Source organism: Austrofundulus limnaeus, unplaced genomic scaffold (genome assembly GCF_001266775.1).
Source record: "Austrofundulus limnaeus strain Quisiro unplaced genomic scaffold, Austrofundulus_limnaeus-1.0 Scaffold157, whole genome shotgun sequence".
NCBI lineage: Eukaryota > Metazoa > Chordata > Actinopteri > Cyprinodontiformes > Rivulidae > Austrofundulus > Austrofundulus limnaeus.
The window spans coordinates 64,875-70,077 of record NW_013952559.1 but is presented as its reverse complement, the minus strand read 5'-3'; positions in this window follow the sequence as shown (position 1 = coordinate 70,077).

Genomic DNA, 5,203 nt, shown 5'->3' with positions numbered 1-5,203 from the left:
TTTAATTTGTACTTTGTCAAATTATTTTTTGTAGTTTATTTTTAAATATTTTTAATGTATTTTAAATACATGGTTACAATATAAAAACATTTTAAATATTGTTAATGTATTTTAAATACATGGATACAATATAAAAACACGTTTGTCATAATCACGTCTTGTGATTATTTGACAGGAGTTTTACTTTTAAAATGTAAGTGTAAATAATTTAGTTATGATGTAAATACAATAAAAATTAAACCAAGATTTATAATAATTATCATTTTGATCCATACATTGGTAATGTGTGACTGGACCTCGTGTCACTTTATTTTGAACAAATTGGGCCCCGAGGTCAGAAAGGTTAAGAAGCCCTGATTTAACACATAGAACTAATACATCTGGTAACTTCAGATATTATTCTATATTATTTAAGTTCTTCATGAAATATTTGATAAGCTGAACATTTTTATCATCATCAAACAACTTTTCCTACAGTTTTTTCTGCGTCTTCCTTCACAGAATCGAAGAACTGTCCTGTGAACTTGGGATCATTAAACAAGTCAGGAGTTTTGGAGGAATCTGAAAAAGTTCAGAAAGACATCTCAGCTCAGTGTGGAATAAATAACTCCCTTTTCAGGAGGATTCTGTGGTATCACTAAAATAACATGACAGTTTCTAACTGAGTTTACATTTCAAAATTATTTGGAGTGTGTCCTAAAACAGCTTTCACAGCCACAACATTTTGTTCTGTTTCTATTTATTTAAATAACAATATGATTTATGATTGTGATCAGAGTATTTGTCTTTAGGCTAACATTCTTCAGCTGACACAAGTGTCATATTGATGAATTGGAACAATTATTTTCTGCCTCTCTGTGGTAAGAAAGACTACTGCAGAAATGAAAAAGAGTGACCATGAGCTGCATATTTTAGGAGCTGTTAGGGTTTAACAGTGTAAATGAATAAAAGGCGTTCACACTGACATCATTTCTTCTTCCGTACCTTTTTCTGCACCTTTCTCGTTCCACAATTTTTGTGCTTTTTTAACAGTTCATATATCAAAACATTCAGCTCTTTCGTGCCAAGAGTTCTATGACTTTTGGTATTTCAGCTACTTTTACTTTTTTACCTACTTTTTTGCCCAAAGACTTTGAATCGGGCTATGATTCAACTGCTTTAAACCTTTCAAATTGTTTATAAATCTTCACTGCTTTTCCCATCTTTTGCTCTGGTTATGCTTCCTTTAAATTCCTTGTGCTAAATTTAGCTACTTTTTTGCTAACTTTAGCTGTTTTCTGCTATTTCATCTATAGTTCTGCTTCTTTTTGCTATTCTTCTGCCTTTTTCTGCTTTATTTGTGCTTTTTTTCTGCTAATTTGTAGTATTTATGCACCATCTGGGTGCTCCTTTCAACTTGAGTCTAATACCTTTAGCTTTTTTATGCTAAATTTAGCTTTTTGCTGTTATATTAGCTAAATATTAGTTATTTCTGCTATTCTTCTGCTTTGTTATTCTTTGTCTGCTAATTTGTACTATTTATGCTTCTTACAGTTGCTTCCTGCAATATTTAGCTATTTGCTTCAAATTTAGCTAAAGTTTAGCTATTAGCTAAAGTTTGTTGAAATTACTTGAATTTGGCCATTTTTTGACATAATGAGTTATTAATCGATATGTAGGTAACTGAGACTTAGCTCTATCATAAATAGCAGCTGAAAAAATCCAAGATGGCCACCAAAGCTAGTTTTAACGGCCTTTTACTCAGCCATTGTTTGAGATTTTGACATGAAAACTTACATTCTGGTGGCTGAGAGCATGCTACATCACATATTGAAGCCTCAAGAAAATTCAACAATTTTAGCCAAAGCTATTTTGGCTCATTTTTTTCCCCATTGGAAACGAATGGAGCTGTTTTCATCATCCTTAAAATACTTCCAGTTGTTTCCAAATCTTTACTGAACCTTACACATTATGTTCTGGTTTTGCTCCTTTTAAAGTCTTTGTGAAAATTGTAGCTACTTTTTTGCTAGTTTTAGCTTTTTTTCAGATATTTCAGCTAAAATTTGTCTTCGTTCTACTATTCTTCTGCCTTTTTATTACTTTTTTGTGCTTCTTTCTGCTAATTTGAGTTACTTATGCTTCTTACAGTTGCTTTCTGCTATGTTATGCTTTTTTAGCCTTTAGCTTTTAGCTTTTTATGCCAATTCAGCTATATTTTTTCTCCTTTTTACTTGTTTTCTTCATTTTTTGCTTCTTTCAGCTTTTCAAATTTAACTTACAATAATATTTTTGCTATTAAACATGTTCAGCTCATTTTCAGCTTCTTCAGCAGCTTTCAGCTTACGTTTTCAGCAACAGGCATTCACTCTAGCATTTTCGCAGGAAATGCAATTTCTCTAGTTCCTTTTGTTAACATTTATTTAACCAGTCTAATCTCACTGAGCTCACATATCAGTTCTTTTAAGTGAGGCTTGGGTCTGAGTCCAAACAATGACCAGACACATATTGATCTTTGTAGGGAAAGTGTTGCAGTCGTGCAACAAAGAAATGTGGCACTCGAAAGGGGAAAAGAAAGAGCCCTTTGGGCCCATCAGGTTGTGAGCAGTCAGGATCCAGCACCTACTCCAGAGCAAACAGGGGGATTTTGTCCTTATATAATCCAGGTGTTTTTCCATGACAGTTAAAGCCTTTCTTTGCATGACTCCAGGGCTGGGCACTCAGCCCTATGCAAAGTTACTGTCAGCCTTGCCAAAGAGCCCTCCCACTTGATATTTATTACACTTGCAACACACACACACACACACACACACACACACACACACACACACACACACACACACACACACACACACACACCCCGTGGGGACCCTCATGGTGGGATGAAGTCTGACTAATGAGCAGCTTCAACCTTTACCTGAGGAAGTGTCTGCCAGGCAGGACCAACCCTACCTGATGANCACACACACACACACACACACACACACACACACACACACACACACACACACACACACACACACACACACACACGAGATCTTTTATGCCAGGAGAAAAGAGGGAAACAACAATCCAACGATGATTCTCATATTTCAAAATACACATTTTCTTTTAAAAGGAAAAACATTTTGAAGTGCTTGCTGGGTTTCGTATTTTTCTTTTGTCCCCACTTTTTTTTATCACTGCAGAAACATTTAACTGAGATGGGGTGGGTGTCTGACATGTCTGTTTTTAAAAGCATTTTTCTTGACGTTTCAGATTTTCTCAGATTCTGTCTACGAATCCTAGAAGATGCAATTGTAATTAAAATGTGACTTCACAGCAGGTACCTCCTGGGTTTTATGGGTCTTCATTGCAGTTTTAGTTGTATGCAAAAATCTACTATAGTTCATTTTCATCTGAGAATATTCAAATACATTAACATCATCCTAAACCAAGAGGGATCAGAGTTATTAACCGTGTTTCCATCAAGGCTTTTTGATGCACATTTAGAAATGTCGCATTAAAAATGCGAAAAAAGTCAGATGGAAACAGCAAAATTCAGAAAAAAATCTTCAATTCGCTAAAAAGTTTTTACGCTCGCTTGAGGTGGTTTTTGAATAATTCGCAAAGTAGTCAATGCACAAAACAGGAGATGTAAACACGCTTGTCGAATAAATTCTGACGCAGCGCATATTTACCTCACGTGACGTTCAGCTGTTTCCACTTTCCTGCCTCGTCCCGGATGTTAGCCCTGTGTAGTTACACGTGCCTTTCTGCTGCGTAGTTTAACATTGYGTTTATTTCCCTACGTCTCCTGGCAGCGTTAAACATAGCCTGTACTAGCTGAATAGATAGAATAATTACAAMTTGCCCAATAGCAAGGCATTCACGAAAAAAATTCGCTCCATTGTCCCGAGATGATTAGCCTCTGCTAGTTAGCAAGTTTCACTTCCTGTTTACTACCGCAAAGCTTGTCGCTGACGTCTGACGTAATCACGTGTTGCATAACCTCGTCTGACGTAATCACACGTTGTGTAGCCTCGTCTGACATAATCACACATTGCGTAGCCTCGTCTGACATAATCACACATTGCGTAGCCTCGTCTGATGTGATCACGCGTTGCGTAGCCTCACGTAATCATGCGTTGCGTAGCCTCGTCTGACATAATCATGCGTTGCGTAGCCTCGTCTGATGTAATCACGCGTTGCGTAGCCTCGTCTGACGTGATCACGCGTTGCGTAGCCACATTTATTCGCATCAGACAGTCGAGAGGGAAACTAGATGGAAACAGTCTAGATTCAAATTTTTATTTATTTAATTTTTTGCGAATTTTAAAAAGTTTGATAAAAATTCACTCTACAACTGGATGGAAACACGATTATTGTAGTAGTAGTCTAAACCTCATAACATAGGTTTTGCATGATCTTATGTGATACTATAGCCTGGCCCTTGTCTTCCTTCACAGCTCCACTCAAATCTAGTTTCGTTCACTGATCCGTCTGAGATTTCTCCCATAGACAAGGATTTCTTAGGGCCAATCAGAGAACAGAACGTAGATTTTCTGGGCAGTGTCTGCTTGTAGTTTATTTTACCTGGGCCAATCAGAGAACAGAACSTCAATTTTCTGCGCAGTGTCTGCTTGTAGTTTATTTTACCTGGGCCAATCAGAGAACAGAAGGAGGAGTTTTGAACGACGTTGATGTTCTGCTCAGTGTCTGCTAGTTATTTTAGCATACRGCAGTGGAGGAAGTGAATGAAGCCAGTCTGTGTTGATAAGACTTCAAATTAAAATAAATTAGTCTGACAAAGCAGCAGCTCTCATTTACAGTCGTCTCGTTCAGCTCGGTATTTTTCTCCTCTCAGTCGGGTTGTTTAGAGTAGTGGTTCCCAAACTTTTTTCCAAGTGACCCATATTTAGAAAAAGATAAAACATCGTGACCCCATTTTCGGCTTTATTTACCATTCTTGAAAATAAAACAATTGTTCTTTTAAAGAAACGTATATTATACATTTTACTATCTCTTATGTGTCACATTGGTTCATTCATTTACAAAAGAATCTCAAAATTTTAAGTTAAATTTGAATGCACTTCTTCTTAGACAAAATATTTCAGAAAAATGTAGAGAAACGGTCTCCATTGTTTTCACTCTTAAATGTTAAAGGATATTCTTAACCTTGGAAAACACTGAGCATTGGACAACATCAGAACAAGACATATAGAAGCATCAGAAACTTGATCTGAAC